General features: G+C 41.7%; 1 protein-coding gene across 5 annotated transcripts in view; it reads right to left on the reverse strand.

The window, feature by feature from the left end:
* Window positions 1-5,715, reverse strand: part of PPP2R3A (protein phosphatase 2 regulatory subunit B''alpha) — a 202,596-nt gene extending 196,881 nt beyond the window's left edge. For 2 of the 5 annotated variants that reach the window (XM_075546883.1, XM_075546887.1), the window contains exon 1: window positions 5,579-5,704. The gene's annotated coding sequence lies outside the window, so the exon portion shown is untranslated. Of the gene's footprint in view, window positions 1-4,981; window positions 5,421-5,578 lie in introns of those variants that run through there. The other 3 variants (XM_075546886.1, XM_075546884.1, XM_075546885.1) reach the window with 2 other exon arrangements.
* Between the last annotated feature and the right edge of the window lie 19,488 nt (window positions 5,716-25,203).

Consider the following 25,203-nt stretch of genomic DNA (forward strand, 5'->3'; position numbering starts at 1 on the left):
AAACTCCTTTCTTGCATCTAATCAAATATACCTTTTATATAACTAAACAGCAGGTATTCCACCTCTGGCCACTCTTCAGTCTCTCTCTGGTCTGGGGTGAAACTAAAAAGCAGCTAGGGTGACCTGTGACTTAGCTCCAATCAAATTATTGCCATATAGGAAAATCAATTGGTAGTGCTCTATCTTTTAATCTTTTTCAAAAGAAGACCCAAATCTGAATTTTCATGGGTAATCTTTGACCTATCAAGTATTGGCAACTAATTCAACAGTAAACAACATCAAAAACAACCATGTGAACAAAACACATCTGTAAACCAGACTCCACTGTGGGCTGCTAGTTTGCAATCTTTGTCATGGATAATTTCATCCACACCCTTCAATTAACACCTAAAAATTTGTGTCTTCAGCTCAGCCCTCTAGATTCTGGGCTCTGTATTCCAATAGCTAAATCCAATTTTAAAGTGATACTTCTACTTTAAAATCTCACTAGTCCCAAAGCAAACTAAGATTTAAACCCACCTATCTTTTTAGTGTTCTCAATCTTGGGCAACAATTCCACAATTCACTAGGCTGGGACAAGCCAGACCCTGCGACTCAATCTACGCACCTATTTCTGCCTCTCACCTATAACTTATCAATTCTGCCCAGTTTGCCTCCTAAATAATTCTCCAGTTTCCATCTCTCTGTTTCCGTGGTCAGCATCGTGGTCCCAGCTTAATTAGTATCAATCATCACCCCCATAGCCACTCTTAATTCCTTATTCTCTCCTATATGGCCAGGATTAGTCTTTACAAATAGAATATTTACAAATACATATACATATTGAAAGGGTTATATCTTGGACCCAACAATTCCAATACTATACATTTATCCTGCAAATACAAAAACCAAACCCACTGCATGCAAAGCCAATAACCTTTGGAATGTGTATGGAAACTAGCAGATGGGGAATGGAGTAGTGCCCACCTCTGAGCTTCCCAAACGATGGTGGTGTTTTAAGGAGCCCCGGTAGCACAGTGGTTATGAGTTGAGCTGTTAACCCCATGGTCAGCAGGTCAGAACCACCAACTACTCCAAGGGAGAAAGATGAGGCTTTCTTCTTCCATTAAGATTTAGTCTTAAAAACCCACAGGAACAGTTCTACCCTGTCCCACAGGGTTACTATGAATCAGAACTGACTCAATGGAAGTGAGGTTGGTTTTGGTTGGTGGTGCTGTGGCTGCTAACCTCAAGGTTGGTGGTTCAAACCAACCAGCTGCTCTGCAGGAGAAAGATGAAGCTCTCTGCTCTGGTGGCTATTTAGTGTCTCAGCAACCCTAGGCAACAGTTTTGCTCTTCCCCAAAAGGGTTGCTGCGGGTGGTGTGATGGACATTATTTTAAGTTCCTCCATGATTCTCCCTCCAGCCTCCGCCAAGTTCTCCCACTTTATTTGTATCATCCTGCCCCATCACTCTCCATGCTCTAGCCACACTTGTCTCTGGGATTCCAGAAGTCTCACTCCCTTCTACACCAGGGCCTTCACATCTCTTCCTTCTGCATAGGGCACTGTCCCCCTCAAAGCTTCATCTAGTCATCCCTGGTAGCCCTGTAGAGTCCACGATGCTTTTGCCATTGCATTTATTGCTAGTGTATGCCAGCTCTAAACCGGTGTCCGGCGGACACACCAAAACAACAAACACACAAAACAAATAGCAAAGCAGGCCCTCAAGTATTTGCTAAAGAAACGAGTGATGGCTCCGGCCCTCAAGTTGAACACAGTCGAGAAAATCAACGCATGCGCAAATAAGGATAATGCAGCGTCACTGACAACGAGCAAACAAATCTTTCTTGGAAGAAGTACAGCCAGGATACGCCTTGGAAACAAGAATGGTGAGACTTTGCCGCCCAAACCTTGGACATGGTATATGGAGAGCTTAGTCCCTGGCATAGGACATCATGCTTGGTAAAGTAGAGAGTAGCGCAAAGAGGAAACTACGGGACTTGATGGAGTGACACAATGGTGGCAACAATAGGCTGGAACAGTTGCGAGGATGGCACAGGACCACGAAGTGACTGTCTCATTGTGCATGAGTTGAAACTAACTCAATGGCACCTAACTACAACAAACAAGTGTCAATGATACAAAGGAGTCTATTCATTCAGAAGAGAAGTTCTGGAAGTGATTTTGCCCTTCCGGGGAACATTTAGCAATGTCTGAAGACATTTTTAATGAGCCCTGGTAATGTAGTGGTTTACATGACCACAATGTCAGCAGTTTGAACCCACTAGCTGCTTGTTGGGAGAAAGATGAGGCTTTCTGCTCCCAAAAAGATTTACCACCTCCAAAACCCACAGAGGCAATCTACTTTGTCCTATCATAGCACGATGCCATAGCAAGAATTGACACCATAGCATGTATCAGACTGATAATGGCAAGGAGTCTGGTTTTTTGGTTTGAAAGACATTTTGATGGTCACAACTTGTGGGGAGGAGGTGCTGTTGCCATGGGCATCCAGTGAGTAAAGGGTAAGAATGTTACTAAATAAAACATAATGACCAAGATACCCCCCCACCCCACCCCTCAACAAAGAATTTTCTGGTCAAAATGTCCATAGTGCCATGGTTGAGAAACCCTGAAGTTCACCTAGGAGCTCTGGTGGGTGAGGGGTAAAACACTTGGCTGTTAACTGAAAAGCCAACAGTTGGAAGCCACCAGTCATTCCTCAACAGAAAGAAGTGGCAGTCTGATCCCGTAAGGGTCACAGCCTGAAAAACCCCAAAGGCAGTTCCATTCTGCCCTATCAGGTGGTTATTTGTTAGAATAGATTTAGTAGTGCCAGGTTTGGGTCAGTTTAATTATCACCTTACTTATTCAATCTGTCTGCTGACCAAAGAATCTGAGATGCTAGATTATATACAGAATAATGCAAAAACAGGATTGGAGAAAAGCTCATTGACAACCTGTGATATGTAGATGGCGAAACCTAGCTTGTTGAAAATGAAGACTACTTCAAGCACTTACCAATGAAGGGAAAAGACCAACAACTTCAATAGGAATTACACCTTATATAAATAAAAGCAAAAATCCTCACAACTAGACCAATAAAAAATAGCATGGTAAACAAACAAACAAAAAAAGAAATTGTCAATGATTTCATTTCACTTGGATAAATAATCAATTCCCATGCAAGCAGCAATCAAGCAATTGTACTGGGGAAAATCAACAACAAAAGATCTTTTGAAAGTTCCCAAAAGAAAAGATGTCACTTTGATGACTAAAGCATAATTGGCCCCAATCCATTGCTTTCCAATGGTCTCATGTGCATGTGAAAGTTAGACAGTGAAAAGGGAAGGCAGAAGAAGAACTGACGTCTTTGAATTGTGGTGTTGGGGAAGAATATTAAATATATGGTGAACTTCCAGAAGAACAAGCAAATCACTCTCAGTAGAAATACAACCAGAATGCTCCTAAGTAGCAAAGATGGTGAGACATTGGACTTGTCAACAGGAAAGATCAAATGCTAGAAAAGGCATTATTTGGGGTGGAAGGTGAGCAAAAAAAACCCCAAACAACAACCCTGGATGAGATGGATTGACACAATAGCCTCAACAATGCACTCAAACATATCAAAGATTATGGAGATGGCCCAGGACCTGATAATGCTTTGTTCTGTTGGACATCAGGTCCCTGTGGGTTGGAGCTGACTAAAGAGCAACGAATAACAGGTGATCAACTCTCTCTTGGCAAGAGGAGCTCAAGAAAATCTTCAGAGACAAAATAATGTCTTAGCTAATGGTAGCGGAGGCCACATCAGTGGGGGCTATGATGATAAGGGGTCCCACTTGAAGAGTTAAAAGCACACTTTTGGTTTGTGAAGTGCCTTCCTCAGGCACCTTACACCCCCAAATTGCTCATCTACTTTATTCCTTCACTGCTGAAACAAAACTTCTATTCTCTCAGGGCAGCTGACTCCAGCTAAACATGAGGGTCAAATTAATTGAGATCAAAATAATGTCAGATTGTCCCATCACTCCCCAGAATGTTCAATTGGCCTTTTAAGTATGCAAACACTTGTGAATCCAAGTATATATTAAGTTTCAGGTTGTTAGTGGATAGAGCTATATGACTGAATCCAAAGGTCTTAGGTTGGCCCAGGTAGACTTCTCCAAAGCTTTGCATTGAAAAAGAAATAGCTGTTACCGGTTTCCCATGTCATTTCTGAGTTTCTACATGGTATAAGATTCAAGCGCCACCCCCACCCGCCCACACACACACAAACTTGAATGTTACACAGGCTTCTGCCAGAGAGAAGCGGAGAGCCATTTGGACGCAGTAAATGTAAATAAATTGTATGAATAAATTAGGACTTGTCTATAGATTTCGAAAAGGCTTTCAATTAAGTCATGCCTACCACTGAAAGAAATTGGGATGATTTTCAATGGTGCTGCCAAGAACGGAAACCGTCCACTACAACGCATGTCTGCTGGTACGGGCTGGGTGTCCATAGCTTTGACCTAGTATGGCAATTTCTAGGGTCTCAGCGCTGGGTGCATTGTTTACAAGAAACTGAGGCCTGACTAATGAAGAACAAAGAAAAATGTCTGGCACCAAAGGTTGTGGGGATTCTCCTACACTAAGGGTTTGAAGAGGTAGACTTCTGATTTTAGAAGACAATGAAAAAAAAAATCACTTTTTTGCTTATATGTTAAGAATCTTTTTTTGTGTTTTCGGACAATTTCCTAATTAGAAAACACGTTATAATTTATACACATCAACTTATGTTCTCCCACATTTTGCTGACCACTAAGACTGGGTACAATTTCCTTGAGCTGTAGCAGTCACAGGACTGGGAATACTGAGCACAAGCGCGTGCAGATGCAACATCAGCTTGCAGCCCGGCCAGCTGGTTTCCATCTCCATGGAGAGGGCCCCCAGGAGAAAGCCCTCTGAGCAGGCGACCCGGCAGGCAGGGAGGCAGACCCCCGAGGCGGCCCCTTTACCTTTGTTTCAGGTACTTCTGAGCCTCGCCTAGCGGGCTAGGGACCTCGCCCGCGGCCCCAAGCTGGTGACACATCCTTCTTTGGCCAAGTCGGGCCAAGGTTGGGCAAGGGGTGGGGAAGGAAAATAACGCCTCAGCGCTCAACGACGTGACTCTCAGTTCTTCCAAAACGTTGGCATTTGCTTCCCGGCCAAGCTTTCCTGCTAACAAGTTCCCGGGGACGGTGCAGGCGAACCAGCTTTGGGGCCCCGAGAAGTGGGAGGGACAGGCCGTCCCCTGCCTTCCTCCGGCCTGGGCGCCCCGGGGGCGGGCGGTTGCCACACCTCCCGGGCGATCCGGCCCGAGAAGCCAGCTGGGCTTGCGGAGGCGCCCGCGCCGCGGGGAATTCCGATTTCCGCCGCTCCGCCCGCACGCCCGCCAGTCCCCAGCGGTCCCGCTAGCCTTTCGGGCCAGGCCGGTCCCCGCCCCCAGGCCGCAGCCCCGCCCGCCCCGGCCTCTGCGCGCCGCCCCTCGGCCTGACCACCCCCTCGGGCCGAGGCCGGGGCCGGGGCGCCGAGGGCTCCAGGCTGCTGCGCTGGCACCCCGCCTCCCAGCCTACCTTGGCACTGGTGGCTCCTCCTCTGCCGCTGCTGCCCCGACCAGCGCGCGGAGCCGCCGCCGAGACTCCCGGCGACGCGGGCTCTGAAGCTGCGAGGGCCGCGCGTGAGGAGCAGAGGCCCGAGCGCGCCCCGCCCAGCCGCCCGCCTCCCGTCTCCCGCCTCCCTCTACTCCCGCCCTCTGCAGCGGGCTCCGCGCCGCGCCGCGCCCCGCTCCGCCTGGCCCCGCCCTTCCTCGTGGCCCCGCCCCGCCGCCTGGCCCCGCCCCGCCGCGGGAGCGGCCCTGGAAAGGGGGTCTCTTGGGCGGCTCAGAGAGCCGACTTTGCCCTCAAGGGTGTGCAGTCCCCAGGCCTGGCGACCCCGGGGGGATGCGATTTGTAGTGGGTATTACTCTTAGGAGGAAGCCAGTGTCTGGTTCCGATATATTTTTGTATTCCTGTTAGTGTTACTGTTTCCGAGGTTGTTACTGTTATTGTCATCATTTGCTTTGCCTTTCTGAGGAAACTGGGTCGGATAGCTCCTGTGAGACCCGAGGCGGCGGATGGGCGGCCCGGCTGCAGACTGGACACTACGGGCCGCTCCCAGCCACTCGGGTCCCCAGCCGCACCTGCGCCTCATTTCGTTCAGCCCACCAAGTGATAGGAGTTTTGCAAAAAAGAATACCATTTATTATTAACTGTAATTGTTAAGTCCAAGAACTCTGGTGACATAGTGGCTTATAAATTGAGCTGCTAACCACAAGGTTAGCAGTTCATACCCACTGGCTGCTTCACAGGGGGGAAATAGAGGCTGCTTACTGCTGTTAAGAGTTAGTCTCAGAAACCCAAAAGGGGCAGTTCTACACTGTCCTATAGGGTCGCTGGGAATGGAAACCAACTTGATGGCAGTGAGTTTGTTGTTTGGTAATTGTTAAGTGTTGCACAAATACAGAAAGCTAGGTTAAACATTTTATAGCTTAATGAATTATTCTGAGATATACACACTTATAACTACCACCCAAACTTAGTCAAGTGGTCTGGGGTTGCCATAAGTCAATCAACTAGAAGGAAAAAGATTTTTGCTTGTTTGTTTTAGTGGTCTGGTTTTAAACAACAACAACAACTTCAATAGCAGGGAGAACGCTGCATGAGAAGAGACTTGCAAAAGCTCATCATTGTCGGGGAAACTCAAAGCCTCCCTGCTCAGAATCATGCCTTCTTCAACAATAGATGTTGACAATAGAAATATCCCCAGAATTAACACATCCCTGCCCCCAGAATGAGCGTATTTGTAAACTCATTAATTAAAAAGCTATATATGTAACTGTGTTGTTAGGGGCCATGGAGTTAATTCTGACCCATTGCAATCCCATACACAGCAGAAGAAAGCACTGCCCAATCCTGTGCCACCCTCACCACTGTCCCTAAGCTTGGGCCCATTGTTGCAGCCACTGAGTCCATCCATCTCCTTGAGGACCTTCCTCTTTTCCACTGCCCCTCTACTTTACCCAGCAGGATGTCCTTCTCCAGGGGCCAGTCTCTGCTGACATCATGTCCAAAGGCTGTAAAATGAAGTCTCACCTGCCTTGCCTCTAAGGAGCACTATGGCTATATTTGTTCCAAAAGAAGTCAGTTTGTCCTTTTAGCAGTCTGGTGGTACCTTTCCATTCTTCCCCAGCACCACAATTCAAATGCATTTATTCTTCTTTGGGGTCCGATTTTCACATGCATAATAGGCGATTGAAAATACCAGGACTTGGGTCAGGCATACTTTAGTCCTTAAAGTAACATCCTTTCTTTTCAGTACTCTAAAGATGTACAGCAGATTTACCCAGTGCAACTTGTCTTTTGATCTCTTGGCTGCTACTCCCATGAGCATTGATTATGGATCTAAGCAAGACAAAATCCTTGACAACTTCAATAATCTTTTCTCCGTTGCTCCAGTTGTGAGGATTTTGGACCTCATTGAGTGGTCATCCGGACTGAAGGCTCCAATCCTCATCTTCAACAGCAAATGCTGTGAGTCCTCCTCCCCTTCAGCAAGCAAGATTGGGTCCTCTGCATTATCGAAGGTTGTTCAAAGCCTTCCTCCAATCCGGATGCCACATTCTTCTTCATATAATCCAGCTTCTCTGATGATTTGCTCAGCACACAGATTGACTAAGAATGGGGAGAGGATATAACCCTGACACACACCTTTCCTACGTTTTAAACTATGCAGTATTCCTTCGTTCTGTTTGCACAACTGCTTTTTGATTCATGTACAAGTTCCACATAAGCACAATGAAGTGTTATGGAATTCAGTTATTCTCAAGGTTATCCATAGTTAATTATGATCCACACAGTCAAATGCCTTAGCACAGTCAATAAAACAGAGGAAAACATCTCTGGTACTCTCTGCTTCAGTCAAGATCGATCTGATATCAGCAATGATATCCCATGGTCCATGTCCTCTTCTGAATCTGGCCCGACCCTCAGACAGCTCCATGTGAATGTACTGCTGCAACCATTGTTGAATGGTCTTCAGCAAAATTTTATTTGCATGTGATATCGATGATAATGTATAATTTGAGCACTCCGTGAGGTCACCTTTCGTTGGAATGGCTTCCAGTATGGATCTTTCCCAGTCAGTGGCCAAGCAGCTGTCTTCGAAATTTCCTGGCATAGATGACAAAGTGATTCCAGTCTTTCATCAACTTCTGGAAAGATTTCAGTTAGCATTCCATCAATTCCCAGAACCTTGTTTTTGGCTAAGGCTTTCGGTGTCGCTTGGCCGCCTTTCTTCAGCACCGTCGATTCTTGCTCATATGCTACCTCCTGAAATGGAGGCTTGTTGACTAGTTCTAACTCTGTGTATTCTTTACATCTTCTTTAGGCGCTTTCTCCATCATTCTATTTCGCCCATAGAATCTTTCAAGATTGCAACTTGAGGTTTATCTTGTGTTCTTTCTGTTTAAGATATGCCGAACATGTTCTTCCTTTTTGGTTTTCTACCTCTAGGCCTTTGAAGATTTCATTGAAATATTTGACTTTGTCTCCTCAAGCTGCCTGTTGAAATTTTCTGTTCAGCTCTTTGACGTCATCATTTCTTCCATTTGTTTTAGCTACTCTACAATAAAGAAGCAAGTTTCAGAGTCTCTTCTGACATCCACACTGATCTTTTCTTTCCCGTCTTTTCAATGACCTTTTCCTTTCTTCACAAATGATGTTCTTGATGTCAGTTCCACAGTTGGGGGCTCATTTTAGCTGCTGGTATAGATGGAGCCCCAGTGGTTTAGTGGTTACATATTTGGCTGCTAACCACAAGGTCAACAGTTCAGTATCACTAATTGCTCTGAGGGAGTATGCTCTCTACTATAGTAAAGAGTTACAATCTCAGAAACCCACAGGGGCAGTTCTATGTCCTAAAAAATTGCTATAGGTTGGAATGGACTGATAGTAGTGAGTGATTATATATATTTATACCATTTATGATTGTTCAGTTCTTATTTGCTTTTTTACTTCAGACCAATCATTGAAATGCTACATTAGAGACATTTCTCTTCTGTCTCACAATGACATTTTAAGTACTTAATAAAGTAATAGATTTTATATATGTATCTTTTTGTTTTTAAGCTGTTGATGGTAAAATTATCTATTATCTCTTCTTACAGAGGCAGTCAGTTTGATTTCTATGTATTCCATCTGTAGAAGTTCATTTGTATATTTGCCATTTATGTTGTTGAAAAAAGGGTGTTTGTGATGAAGTTATTGATCTTGCAAATTTTATCACATGAACTCTAGTTTTGTTTACATCATCAAGGCCTCATTTTCCAATGACTATTCCTTCCCCTTTGTTTCCAACTTTTCCATTTCAATCGCCAATGATTACCAACACATCTTGATTGTGTGTTTGGTCAATTTCCAATGAACTCATTTATAGAATTCCATTTCTTCATCACTAGCTTTTGTGGAGGAGTCCTGCTGGTTTAGTGGTTATGCATTGGGCTTTGATCTGCAAGTTCAGCAGTTGAAAACCACCAATTACTTCACTGGAGAAAGACAGGGCTTTCCACCCCTGTTAACAGTTACAGTCCCCGAAATTCACAGGGGCAGTTCTACTCCGTCCAATAGTGTCACTGTGAGTTGCCATTAACTTGATGGCAGTGAGCTTGGTTTTGGGATGTTAGTGCTTTTGTGGCTAGAGCATAAATTTGAATAATAATTGTATTGATTAGATTTCCTTAAAAGTGGACAGATAGAATCCTGTCACAAACAGCATTATACTTCAAGATTCATTTTTGCAATATCCTTTTTGGCAACAAATGCAATGCCTTTCCTCTTGACTCTGCTGGAAATGATATGATCAAGAGGAATATGTAACCATAAAAGTAACTTAATAAGTCAGCCAATCTGGAGTGAGCCACATGAGTGAAAAACATCTAGGAGTGAGGGATGGGAGATATGGAAAGGATTAAAAATAGTCCTGGAGGAATGCACTACAGAGGACAGCACTGAAACTACAGCCTGGGAAGAGGGGTGAGTCTGCTCAGAACACCAGGGAGTAAACTAAAAGGGAAGGAGAGAGAGAGAGAGAGTAGAACACATCTTGGCCCACCAAACCCTGAGGACGATATTCCTGCTCAGAGCAGACAAAGCACAGAAAGGACCATAGGGATGGCCCCACCATGAGACATGATGTCCCTCATTGACCCATAGTACTCTCGGGAATAACACTGGAGACACAGTGAGGGAACTATGCCCAATCTGACCCTACCACACCAGGAGGAAACCCAAAGGATTTGCAACAGAGCAGCAAGGGGAGCAAAGCATTTAAGTCCTGGAGGAATACCAAAAATAGACTTGGGAGGCAGGGCATGGCACCTCATCAGACTTGACTGGAAAGCACTCATAAAGGTCAACAGACAGACCTAGAACTAGTTATAGGAATTTCTATGTTGTTGTTGTTTTTTTGTTTAGTTTAGTTTTTGCATGTCTATCTCCATAAGATAGGCAGGATAAACAATCCTGACATGGGAGAGGGAGAGGCCAGCAAAAGGAAGAGGGGAACCTACAAACCCAGGGAAAGGGAAACACCAAGTGATCTAAAATCGATGGCGAGGAGGGTGGAGGATGCCAGGTGGAGCTCGATTGGTGCAATGTTGCCAAGAGGAATTCATGAAAGCTGAATGAAGGCCAAACATGATAGTGAGACAAGAGAAAAGTAAAAGGAAATAGAGGAAAGAACTAGGAAGCAAAGGACATTTATTGAGGTAAAATAAATACAGGAACGTCCATATGTAGATATATTTATCTATAACGATAGGGAAAATATCTGTGTACATATATTTATATGTTAAATATTAAGGTAGCAGAAGGACATTGGGCCTCTACTCAAGTACTCCCTCAGTGCAAGAACACTTTGTTCTAATAACCTGGCATTCTGTGATGCTCGCCTTCCTAACATGATTGCTGAAGACAAATGGGTGCATAAGCAAATATGGTGGAGAAAGTTGATGGTGCCTGGCTATAAAAAGATATAGCATCTGGGATCTTAAAGGTTTGAAGATAAACAAGTCGCCATCTAGCTGAGAAGCAACAAAGCTCACATGGAAGAAGCACACCAGTCTGTGTGATCATGAGATGTCGATGGGATCAGGTATCATGCATCAAAAGACCCAGAACAAACAATTATATAGATGCAAACAAGGGGCAGGGTGGAGTGGAGACCAAAGCCCATCTGTAGACAATTGGACATCACCTCACAGAAGGGTCACAAGGAAGGGACAGGCCAGCCAGGGTGCAGCATAGCACCAACAAAACATACAACATTCTTCTAGTTCTGTAATGCTTCCTCCCACCCCACCCCCCACCCCCACTATCATGACCTCATTTCTACCTTACAGATCTGGCTAGACCAGAGCATGTACGCTGTACAGATAAGAGCTTGAAACATAGGGAATCCAGGACAGATAAACCCCACAAGACCAATAATGAGAGTATCGATGCCATGAGGTTAGGGAGAAGGTGGGGGGGGGGGGGGGAAACTGATCGATGTATAACACCCCCTCCCCAGAGTGACAAACAACAGAAAAGTGGATTAAGGGAGACAGAGGTTGGTGTAATATGTGAAAATAATAATAATTTAGAAATTATCAAGTGTTCATGATTGAGGGAAGGGGGAGGGAGGGGTAGGGAGGGAAAAATGAGGAGCTGATACCAAGGACTCAAGTAGAAAGAAAATGGTTTGAAAATGATGATGGCAACATATGTACAAATGTGCTTGATATAATGGACAGTTGTATGTTTTGCTATAAGAGCTGTACAATAAAATGATTAAACTGAAAAAAATAGTCATGAATTAAATAGACTGAGTTTTAGCAGAGCTTCCAGACTAAGACTGCCTAGGAAGAAAATCCTGACATCTACTTCTGAAAATCAGTTAACGAAACCTCCATGGACCACATAGTCTTACCTACCTCATAAGGATCACTTCCCGTAAGGTGATCACTGTTGTTCGTGGGGTCTTCATGAGCTGGAGTGACTCTACAGCAGCTAACAACAACAGATGAGCTATGAGGACAAATCCTGGGCACCTAAGTAATGTCACCGACTCCTAGTACAGCACCAAGCAAATACTCAATGAACCTACCATGTGTAGTCCATTCCAATTCAGAGACTCTATAGGACAGCGTAGAACTGCCTCATAGGGTTTCCAAGGCTGAACTCTTCTTTTTAATTTAATCATTTTATTGGGGGCTCATACATCTCTTACCACAATCCATCCATCCATCCATCCACGTGTCAAGCACATTCACACATTTGTTGCCATCATTCTCAAAACATCTGCTTTCCACTTAAGCCCCTAGCATCAGCTCATTTTTTCCACTCCCTCCCTGTTACCCCCTCCCTCATGATCCCTTGATAATTTACAAGTCATTATTATTTTGTCATATCTTACACCGTCCAATGTCTCCCTTCACCTACTTTTCTGCTAACCGACCTCCAGAGTGGAGGTTATATGTAGATCCTTATAATCGGTTCCCCCTTTCTACCCCACCTTTCCTCCACCCTCCTGGTATCGCCACTGGCCCTGCAGGGTTCATCTGTCCTGTATTCCCTGTGTTTCCAGTTCCCATCTGTACTAGTGTACATCTTCCGGTCTAGCTGGATTTGTAAGGTAGAATTGGGATCATGATAGTTTGTGGGAGGAAGCAATAAGAACTAGAAGAAAGTTGTATGTTTCATCACTGCTATCCCCCTGACCGGCTTGTCTCCTCCCCATACCCTTCTGTAAGGGGATGTCTAGTTGCCCACAAATGGTCTTTGGATCCCCCCTCTCTGCATTCCCCCTCATTCACAATGATGTAATTTTTGTTCCTTGATGCTTGATACCTGATCCCTTCCAGGCAAGGGGTCAGTTTGGCTCTGTTTGGGGCCAGTCCTGTAGCTCTCCCTTTTCATGCATCCTTCCATGTGACCATGCTGTGCTCATAGTTTGGTGCTTTATGGTAGGATCTGCATGCCCCTTCCAGGCTCTGTGGAGACAAGACCAGTACTGTCCCCCTAGGTGGATTAGTGCCCTGCTCCCTCCGTCATCATTTCACTTTCAAAACACACACACACCCTTTTTCTCCCTCCTCCCCCCTCCATCCTTTTTCCATTACTGTGTTGTTGGACCAACATGTACTTCCTTGGGTTTGGTCCAATCTGCTCCCAATTCCTTGTATCTCAACCCAATTGTTATGACATGGGTGGCTTCTGTTCTATGCCTACCATGCTGATTACACTTACCTCAGGGGAATTCATGCTGTACTTCTTCTTTTGTGATTGGCTGACTTCGCTTAGCATAATTTCCTTCAACTCTTCCCATGAAAAGACATGCATCATGTGCTCATCGGTGCTTTTTAGTGATGCATAGTAAGTACTCCATTGTGTCTATGTGCCAGAGTTTACTTATCTACTCCTCTGCTGATGGAAATTTAGATCATTTCCAACTCTTTGTGATTGTGAATTGTGCTGCAATAAACATTGGAGTGCATACAACTGGTCATGGTTTATTTCTTACCTCTTCTGGGTATATACCCAGTAGAGGGATAGCTGGATCATAAGGTAGCTCAATTTCCATCTTCTTTAAATATTACCAGACCACTTTCCATAGTGGCTGTACATATATATAGGACCACCAGCAATGTAGGAGAGTTCACATCTCACCACATCCCCTCCAACATTTGTTGTTCTCTGATTTTCTGATTTGGGTTATCATCAAAGGTGTTAGATGGTATCTCATGGTTGTTTTGATTTGCATTTCTCTGATGGCTAATGATCAGGAGCATTTTCTCATGTGTTTATTGGCCATATGAGTCTCCTCCCTAGTGAAACTTCTTTTCAATTCTTTTTCCCACTTCTTCAAAGGGTTAACTGCTTTCCTCTTTTTGCAGGCAAGGAGGATATTGTAGATTTTCATTATAAGTCCTTTATCTGTTGTGTTGTTGCAAAAAATCCTCTCCCAGTCTGTGGGTTGCCTTGTTACCCTCTTGGTAAAGTCTTTTGACGCACACAAGTGCTTTATACTAGTAATTCCCACTTGTCGATTTCAGATTCCCCCTGCGTGTGTACCCTGCCCTATTGCAGTTAGCCTTTGTGTTCCCTGGGCCCAGGTTCTTAGGTTTGTCCCAATTCCTTCATTAATGGTCCTGATGGTTTGGGGTTTTACTTCTAGGTCCATGATATACCTTGTGTTTGTTCTTGTGCATGAGGTGAGGTAGACATCCTGATTCATTTTTTCTACATGTCATTATTTCCAGCACCACTTGTTAAATAGGGTGTCGCCACCCCACCTGATGCTTTCGGGGGCCTTGTCAAAGATCTGTTGTCTGTATGCTGATGGTTTTATTTCTGGGTTTTTTATTCTTTTCCATTGGTCTGTGTATCTGTCATTATGCCAGTACCACACTGTTTTCACTACTGTGGCTTTGTAGTAGGTGTGAAAATCAGGTAAAGCGAGCCCTCCGACTTTGCTTTTCTTCTTGAGGATATATCTGCTAATTCTGGGCTTCTTCCCTCTCCATATGAAATTGGTGGCCAGGTTTTCCACTTCTCTGAAGAAGATTGTTGGTATTTGAATCAAGATAGCATTAAATTTATAAAGGGCCCTGGGTAAGATAGACATCTGTACTATATTGAGTCTTCTGATCCCTGAGCATGGGATATTCCTCCAGTTGTGGAGGTTGCTTTTGGTTTCCTGTAGTAAGGTCTTGTAGTTTTCCTTTTATAAGTCTTTTGTTTTTTTTTTTTGGTTAGATGTATCCCTAGATATTTCCATTTGTTCTTGGCTATTGTGATGGTATTGCTTTTCTGATCTCCTCTTCCATGGTCTTGTCCTATGTGTACAGCAAATCAATCGACTTCTGTTTGTTGATCTTGTATCCCGCCATTCTTCCATATTCCTCTATCGCTGTCAGTGCTCTAGTTGTGGAGCTTTTGGGATTTTCAATGTACAGAATCATGTCATCTGCAAATAACAATAATTTCACCTCCTCGTCTCCTAGTTGGATACCTCTGATGTCCTGAGCATATTCTTATCTGAGAGCCCTTGTATGTGACTGTCTTCCTTTCCCTTGATACTCTTAGGATTTTCTCTTTTTCCTCAAAGTTGGATGGTTTATTTAGTATATGCCTTGGTGAGCTCTTCCTGGGGTTTAGTCTACTTGGTGTCCTCTCTGCTTCCTGTGTGAGTGACTGATTCTCATTCATTAGGGTGGGGAAGTTTTCTTTCAGAAATGCCCGTGTTAATTTAGCTGTTGACTTCTTTGCTGTATCATGTTATGGTAGGCCAATAATTTGGATGTTGTTCCTTTTCATAGCATCAGTCATTGATCTCATGTTTTCTTCTGCCTCTTTTATTATCTTGTTTGATTGTCTTTCTCATTTGCTGAACTCTGCCTGATTGTCTTCGAGATCACTCATTTGGTTCTCAGCCTCCTCTAGTCTGTTGGTGAGATCAGTGATCTTGTGTGCAGCTTCTGCTATTTTATCCATTAACTCCTGCATTTCAATTTGGTGCATGGACTTCATTCCCTTTATCATGGCTTTCATCCCCTCTATCATTGCACCTTAGTCTGTGTAGCTTCCCTCATCTCCTCTGTTACTCTAAGCAGCCTTCTGAAAATTTCTTTTTGTGGCAGTCCATGTCAGATTCTTCTATGAGCGTCATTAGTTCTGCTGATGTGGCTTGTCTTTCTTGTTTACTTGTTGGGAGTGATGTGGTATGCTGTTGTTTATGTGATGATTTTGAAGAGGTGGGCACCATATTTCTGGGAGACTAAGAGGCCCTGCGTACTTTCACTGTGTGACTGGCAATGGTGTTTTTAAGGGCTACCTGTGTCCTACTATAGAGGTTGGTTTGGTTGCTGTGAAGACAGGTGCTGCGGTGACTCAGTGGTCAACAGCGGTGAGAGGTGGTGAGCACCAGTGGGGACAGCTGTGCAGAGCTCGATTTCAATGGTGGATAGCTCCGGTACAGTGGTAGGGTTATAAGGGGCCAATGGGCAGGTGGAGTTGCTGTTAGGGTTTAAGGTGGTATGATCCACTTGGGCTGGGGTAGCTCCCAGTACTGGGTCATTGGTCCCCTGTATTCCGGATCAAGACTAGGTTTGAGGCAAGGATGCCCTGTGGGCCTGGGATGTACTCTCCACTAATACACTCTCTGTGTGTGCTGGGAGCAGATGGAGCAGCAAAGATCCCTGACCTGTGATAGACCCAGGTAGTGCCTATCTGAGGCCATGGGGACCAGGTGCTTGCTGGTCAGACCTGTAAGGACCTGGTCTGTGACTCTTCACAGGTCTGTGTGAGGTAGCATGCAGTGGGTCTGCAAAGACCCAGCCCACGACTCTGGAGGAGCAACTCCAGGCAGGCCTGCCAGGCCATGGTCCGTGACTTGGACTGCTGGGGCTAAGGCAAAAGTGGCCCTCGGCCTGCCTGCAAGGATCTGGTATGGTGGCTGCAGGTGATGAGCTCTAAAAGCCCGAGTACCAGTCTCCGCTTTCCTGTGGCTCCGGGTGAGTTCATGCTGCAGGCCTTGTAAGGCCTGGGTCCGCAACTCGGACTCCTACCGCTAAGACAGAGGTGGGCACACTGCACGCCTGCAAGGAGGAGGCTCGGCGGCTGCAGGCGGTTAGCTTTTAAAGCCCTCCACGGCTGCAATGTTGATGGAAGCATACTGCCACATCTTTCTGTTGCAGAGCATTTGGTGGGTCCAACTTTTGGTTAACAACTAAGTGCTCAATGGCTGCGCCATTATAGTAGAGGATTTGTTTGTGTACACAAGTATATGCACATGTGTGTAAACAATATCACCCTTTACTATCAATTCTTCCAGGAATTAAATGATGTGCTTCATAAGAAGCCACATTAAACTTCAATTACATTTCAAACTTCATAATTCTTTTCCATTTTCAAAACTCTTCACAGGCATTATCAGTCTTATTTGAGATGCAGAGAAATCCTGTGAGAATGGCACAGCTGGACAGAGGTCTTTGCAAAAGGTCACAGTGCAGTCATCCTGGTAAGAAGAGGAAGTAAATAAACCATAAAGTGATTTTTATACTGCTGATCCCACCAACTTGGATTTTCTGTTTGTTTTGACATTTTTATTGTCTGATATTTCACATGAGAACTGCTTTGGTTCCTTCCCATACATATATGAGTATGTGAAGCAGATTCAAACTGTTCATGGAAAAATGGACTTAAAAGAAAAGGAGTTTTCCCATGAATTTTTTGAAGCCCCTTTATGCCCAGTATGACTTAAATTTATAAAGGACACAATACTTGAAAGGAAATCTGATTCAATATGGTAGAGTCAGCTTCTCTGTCGTGATCACCTTGGTGAATTAGGACTGGACACTTACCAGTGTGTCTCCCTTTATTGAGTGTCATAACCCAGGGTATTTGCTAAATGGTGCAAAAACAAAGAAAACAAAGTAAGTAAGATATGATTCTTATTTTCAAGGAAATCGTTATTATGTGCGGGAAAAGGATTTAGATATAAATACATGTTTAATTTAATAAAATGGAAAGGAATAAAAACACAGTTTTACTAGGGACAGGGAGAAAGTAGAAAAAAGTGAAGAGAAAAGAACATCTGCTTTTGTAATTATGGAAAATTTTCAGATATTACAGAAATAGAATAGTATAATAAACTGCCATATTCATATTACTTAGCTTCACAATGATTATCTTAAGGCTAGTTTGTCCCATCTGTACCCCCTTCTTCTACTTCTTCCTGAGTTATCCTAGGCAAACCTAAAGCCAAACCACCCACTACCTCTGAGTTAATTCCAACTCATATGGAATGCATTAATCTGAAAATATTTCCCTAAAATATAAGGTCTATTTTAAAAGGTGTATCTACAAGATCATAATAACCTTTTTAAAAAATGAACAACTTCTTAACATCTAGATCGTGTTCAAATTTTCCCAAAAAGTATTTTATATAATTTGTTTGGTCTAATCAGGGTCCAAACAACATATTCATGTTGTACTTAATTAATATATCTTAAACTGTTTTTCTTGTTGAAAAAATAGATTGTTTTATTTGTGGAGTTCCCCATGTTCTAATTTTGCTGATTTCATTCTCTTGGTGGCATTTAATGCATTCCTCTCTCACTTGTATTTCCTTCTGATATGTCTAGTGAACTGAACCGATTTAAGGCAAACGAAAACAAAAACCAACCTGCCCCTGAGACTATGGCTCTTAGTTACCCTACAGGTCTGGAAATAAACTCACTTCCATTGCTCCATTTTCAAGCAAACAATTGGTCTGTTAGAGGGACGGTAACACTAGAGAAATACGCACAGCTTAGTATAGTCAGCCACGTGAAATCAAAAGGGCACATCTACCCCATGACAAAGTTGAGAGAAATGGAAAGAGAAAACATGGGAGCAAGTGAGATAAGTGAGGTTGCATTGTGGGGATTGCAATTAATGACATGAAACAAAATGTGTTTGCATTGTTGAATGGAAAGCTGGCCTGCGCTATAAAATTTCCAATTCGCAACAAAAAGTTAAAAGAAAAATGAAAGTTTTAAAATACAAGAAATGTGTAAAGCAAAACAACAACAAAAGCACCAATCTTTATTGAAGAAAAAACTAACCAATAGGTTAATTGTCACAAATGTTGGGATTAGTGGACACAGACACTAAAAGAGCTAATAGGAACACAGGAAATATAATCAAATTGTATTTCTAGAGATGAAAATGATAATACATGAGATGAAAAACAAAACACTGATTCACTCACTCTCTTGCTAACTCACTCTTTCACTCAGTCACTCACTCACAAAAAAAGAAAGAAAAACACTGGATTGAATTACTGTCAAATTAGACATTGCTGAAGAAAAGTTTAATGGACTTGAAATTAAACCACTAACAACTATTTTAAATGAAACATATTGTTGTTAGGTGCCATTGAGTCCTATCTGACTCACAGCAACCTTACACTGTCCCTTCCTGCAAGCTTGCTTGTTATGTTTGAGTCCACTGGTCTCATCATTGTGTCAGTCCCTCTTGTTAAGGGTCTTCTTTTCTGATGGTCCTTGACTTTACCAAGCATGATGTTCTTCTCCAGGGACTGGCTTCTACTGATAACATGTCCAAAGAACCTGAGACAAGATGGACTAACATAGTGATTTCAATAATGGGCTCAAACATGAGAGCAGTTATGAAGATGGTGTAACTAGGTGATCAATCCAGCTTGTCAAGGGTTGTTTCACTGCCCCTCTCCCAAACACGATGTCCTTTTCCCAGGACTGGTCTCTCTTGATAACATGATCACATATTGAAAGTACCATGGGCTGCTAGAAGAAAAACAAATCTATCTTTGAAGCAGTATACCCATATTGCTCCTTTAAAGAAAAGATAAGCTCAAATTCATTCATATATCTATATTTTATATATGTCCCTGGTCTATTTTAGAGACATCATCATAATTTTATCACGTAATATCATAAATAATTCCCATGGAGCATATAGTGTTCCTATTAATATTATTATGATGATTTAATCCATATTGAAGGCTGCAATCGAAGATCTTTATCAGCAAGTGCTTCATGTCCTCTTCACTTTCAGCAAGCAAGATTATGACATAAACCTTATGTTAATAAAACCGTCCTCCAATCCTGATGCCACATTCTTATTTATATTGTCCAGCTCCTCTGATTAATTGCTCAGCATACAGATGGAATAACTATGGTGAGAGGCTACAGTCCCGACTTACACTTTTCCTGATTTTAAACCAGACAGTAGCCCCTTGTTCTTTTTGTACAACTGCCTCAATCCATGTACATGTTCCACATGAGCACAATAAAGTGTTCTGGAATTCTCATTCTTCTCAAGGTGATCCATAGTTAATTATGATCCACACAGATGAATGCCTTTGCATAGTCAATAAACACAATGAAACAGCTTTCGGTTATTCTCCACTTTCAGCCAAGATCCATCTGACATCAGCAATGGTATTTCTTGCTCCACATCTTCTGAGTCCAGCCTGAACTGCTGGTTCAGTGTACTGCTACAGCTGTTGTTGACTAATCCTCAGCAAAATTTTACTTCCATGTGATATCAAAGATACTCTTCTATAATGTGTGCATTCTGTTGGTCACCTTTTTTTGCAGTGGCCCAAGTATGAATCTCTTTCAGTCAGTTGGCCCAGTAGGTATCTTCTAAATTTTCTAGTCTAGGCAAGTTAGTGCTTCTAATGCTTCATCAGCTTGTTGAAACAGTTCAGTTACTATTCAGTCAATTCCTGGATCCTCGTTTTTATGGAATGCCTTCAGTGAAGTTTGAACTTATTCCCTAGCACCACTGGTTCTTGATCATATGCTGCCTCTTGAAATGAATGTTGATTGTTGACTAGTTCTTTGTGGTACAAGTGACTCTGTACAAGTCATCATCTTTTTATGCTTCCTGTGTTGCTCAATATTTTGTCCATAAAATCTTCCAATTTTGCAACTGGAGACTTGAATTTTTTCTTGAGTTCTTTAAGTTTTAGACAGGCTGAATGTGTTCTTTCTTTTTTGTTTTCTAACTCTATGTCTTCACACATTTAATTATAATATTTTTCTTCATTTTTCTTGAGCTGTCCTTTGAAATTTTCTGTTCAACTCTCTGACTTCTTCATTTCTTCCATTTGTCTTAGTTACTCTATGATTAAAAGCAAGTTTCAGAGTCTCTTCTGACATCCAGTTTGACCTTCTTTATTTCCTGTGTTTTTAATGATGTTTTACTTTCTTCATGAATGTCCTCCCCACAGCAAATCAGATCTTCTGCCATTGGTGTTTAATGCAGCAAATCTGTTCTTGAGATGTTCTCGAAATTCACGTGGGATAGATTCAAGGTTGTATTTGGGCTCTATGGCCTTGCTTTAATTTTACTCAGCTTTAACTTGAATTTACATATGAGCAATTGATAGTCAGTTCCACAGTTGGGGGCTCATTTTAGCTGCTGGCATAGATGGAGCCCCAGTGGTGTAGTGGTTACATATTTGGCTGCTAACCACAAGGTCAACAGTCGAGAATCACTAATTGCTCTGAGGGAGAAAGCTTTCTACTTTAGTAAATAGAGTTACAATCTCAGAAACCCACAGGAGCAGTCCTATGTCCTATAAGATTGCTATCGGTTGGAATGGACTGATGGTAGTGAATGATATATATCACACATATATATATGTTTTACATCATGTATGTTTATTCAGTTCTTATTTGTTCGATTACATCAGACAAACCATTGAAATGCTATATTAGAGAAATTTCTTTTCTGTCTCACAATATTTTAAGTACTTAAGAAAGTAATAGATTTATAGATATATAATATAGATATATAGATAAATAATCTTTTTGTTTCTAAGATGCAATTTGATTTCTATATACTCCATCTGTAGAAGTTCATTTGTATATTTGCCATTTATATTGTTGAAAAAAGGTGTTTGTGGTGACGTCATTGATCTTGTGAAATTTTATCACATGAACCCTAGTTTCGTTTACATCACCAAGGCCTTATTTTCCAATTTACTCTTCCTGCCCCTTTGTTTCCAACTTTTGCATTTCAATCGTCAATGATTATCAATGTATCTTGATTGCATGTTTGATCAATTTCAGACTGAAGCCTCTGGTAAAATTCTTCCATTTCTTCATCTCTAGCTTTCGTGATTGTTACATACATTTGAATAATATTTATATGGACTGAATTTCCTATTTTGTGGATAGATATATTTTGTGACAGCCTTGTTCTTCAAGATAGGTCTTGAAATGTCCTTTTTGACAATGAATCCAACATCAGTCCTCTTGAATCTGGTCTTCCTGGCATCGTAAACCATCTAATTTTCTGATTTAAAAGGGACAAAACCAGTCCATTTTAGCTCACTAATGCCTAGGATATTGTTCTTCATGCATTCTAGCTAATTTTTGATGACTTCCAGTTTTCCTAGCTTCGTATTGTACATTCCGAGTTCCAATTATTAATAGGTTTTTGCAGATGCTTCTTCTCATTTTGAGTCATGACTCATGAGCAAAAGAAGGCCCCAAAGGCTTTACTCCCTCCAAATTATTAGCGCTGACTCTACACAGCTCTTCCTCAGTCATATTTTGAGTGCCTTCCAATCTGAGGGCCTCCTCTCCTGGCACCATCTCTGACAATATTCTGCTGGTGTTCATGAGGTTTTCAATGTCAGGCAGTGTTCTGCTGCTCTCCATAAAGTTCTCAGTGGCTAATTCCTCAGAAGTAGATACCCTGTTCCTTCTTCAGCGTCCTTATTCTGGCAACTTTGCTGAAACCTGTTCGCTTTGGGTGACCCTGCTGGTCTTTAAAATACTGATGACCTGGCTTCCAGCATCACAGCAACACCCAAGCCCCCCCAGTGTAACCAACTGACGGACAAGTGTGTCATATAGGTGCAATAGTTTAACATGTCACCTTTGCACGTGGCTTTCACTTAAGTTATTTTCAGGAATCAGTCATATTGTAATATATTCATACTTTATTATTTTTTATTGCTGAATAATATTTCATTCTATGACTCTGTAACAGCTGGTTTATCCATTTACTTGCTGATATACATTGAGTTACTTTGTGGCTATAAACAAAGAAGACTGCTATGAACCATCATGTACAGTCTTTGAGCACATTCTTTCACTTCTTTTGAATATATACCTATGAGTGAAATTCCTGAGTAGGTGAAGTGTTTGATTTTCTTTGCTTGAAAGTTAAAGAAATGGTTTTTGTGGGATATGAATTTGGGAGACGTTGGCACATTCATCCTTTGAATTTTGTAATGGATGAAGAGATTTTTATACATGAGAGTCAGGGTTGGGAGGGTGGATAGAGAAACAAATAACAAGCAACACTTAGATACATTTTTGCTTAATTAATGTCAAGTTTATTAAAGATATCCAGTTTTAAAATCTATTTTTCTGGGTTTCTAAACTTAACTTTAAACCTTGTAATTTTATTTGTAAATATACCTTTCTATTACAACTTAAAATTAGCTATAGACATGGTAGATTAAATTCTCTAGACATTTATTTTAACTTGATTAAGAACTTAGACATTTAAAATTACAACTACAAAATTGATATATCTGATTCTGTAAAGCACTCTAAACACCCAACAAGCAAGCTTCCAAATCTAATAACCAAAATTTCTAAGCGCGTAAACTATTTACAGAGCTCTGTAAATAGAGTTTAAGTGCTTAGTTAGATTTGGTACCTCCGATTCTCTGAAAAATTCAGTTTACAAAAATTCAATGAAATGCCTCCCTATCTCAAATTTAAATCCCCAATCTGCCCTAGAAATCACAGTCAATATAAAAATACCTCATTTGTCAAACAAATACACCCAAATTGTCAAGATGTTTATTTTCAAAACTTAGCCAAAATGCTAAAGCTTAGATTTGAATCAATTCTTCACTCTTTTTTAAAACTCACTTGAACCTGCACGAGGCTGTTCATAAGAAAAGTCATCGGAAGTGAGGAGTCATGATCAATAGTTCAAAGATTGTTTAACATGCTTTACTCAAATTATTCACTGTGACAATCTTTCTTTAAAGATGAATCTGCCAATTAGAGTTACAAGACATTTCATTGCCTCCTTATGTTGTGTGCTTTACAATTTTTAGTTCATGTTATGTTAAAATAAAACAAAATTTTTAAGCCTCTTGCAAAGCTATTTATGTGTAGATTTGTTTTTACATTTTACATGTCTTTGGAATCCTTCATAGCTGTCTCACCTACTTTTAGTTGAATTTTTAGCAACTTTAGTTTTTTTTTAATCATTTTCTTGGGAGATCTTACAGATATTATAACAATCCATAATTCAATTAGATCAAGCATAATTGTACAATTGCTGCCACCATCATTTTCAAGACATTTCTTTCTTCTTGAACTATTTGATATCTGTTCCCCTTTATCCACCCTCCCCCCTAGAATGCTTATTATTATAATATATATATTGCTGTGTCTTACACCATTGAATGTATCCATTCAGATACAATCCTGTTATTCTTTCCCCTCGAGTGAGGCTATACAGTCATCACTGTTATCAGTCCCCCTTTTTACACCCACCCCCCTTCCTGTACCCTCAGGGAATCATTACTCCTGTTACTATTTCTGAAGGGTTTATCTCTCTTGGATTTTATGCATTGAACGATCTTAATTATACAAATGAACATAAGCAGGTCTAACAAGATTAATGAGGTAAAACTAAGACAATAATAGTAAGGGGAGGAAATAGTAAAGAACTAGAGGATAGTTATGTGTTCCATCAGCATTATGTTGCACCCTGGATTTATCATTCCTTCCATGCGACCCCTCTGCAAAGGACTGTCCATTTATCTTATAGGTGGGTTTTGGGTCTCCACTTTGTCTACACTTCTTCATGTCAATTTGATGACTTGTTTTTGAACTTCTGATACCTATTCCTATTAACTCCTCATGATCACACAGGATGGTGTGCTTCTTCCATGTGGACTTTGTTGCTTCTCTGTAAGATGGGCACTTGTTTAACTTCAAGCCATTGAGACTCCAGACACTACATCTATTAGTACGTGGGCACCATCAACGTTTTTCACCACATTTACTTATGCACCCATTTTGTCTTCAACAATTGTTTCAGGAAGGTGAGTATCATACATTGCTACATTATTAGAACAAACCATTCTTGTATACAAGTAAGATTTAAGTGGAAGTCTAAAGTTCATCTGCTTGTCTTTAAACACACACACACACACACACAAATACGCCTATGTTTATATATTTACATATATATCTATATTTATACCTATGTATATAATGATTACTTTCTTGGTCTTTCCTCTTTTTCTTTTCCTTCTGCCCCACTATCATGTTTACACATTGTTCACCTCTCAGCAATTCCTCTTGTATACATTTTAATTGATGAAACATGACCAGGAACACTACACCCTACTCACCATCAATTTTAGACCCCTTGCTATTCCCACCCCTGTCATTATTGGCTTACCACTCTCCTCCTCCCACCTCCTCACCCTACAAGACAAGGTGCTTCATCTTTTCATCACTGTTTCTTAGGGATGTGTAGTACTCCATTGCATGTATAAACTAGAGGTTACATTTTGTTTTTAAATCATTTTACTGGGGGTT

The sequence above is a fragment of the Tenrec ecaudatus genome, chromosome 4 (assembly GCF_050624435.1).
Source record: "Tenrec ecaudatus isolate mTenEca1 chromosome 4, mTenEca1.hap1, whole genome shotgun sequence".
NCBI classification, from domain to species: Eukaryota; Metazoa; Chordata; class Mammalia; order Afrosoricida; family Tenrecidae; genus Tenrec; species Tenrec ecaudatus.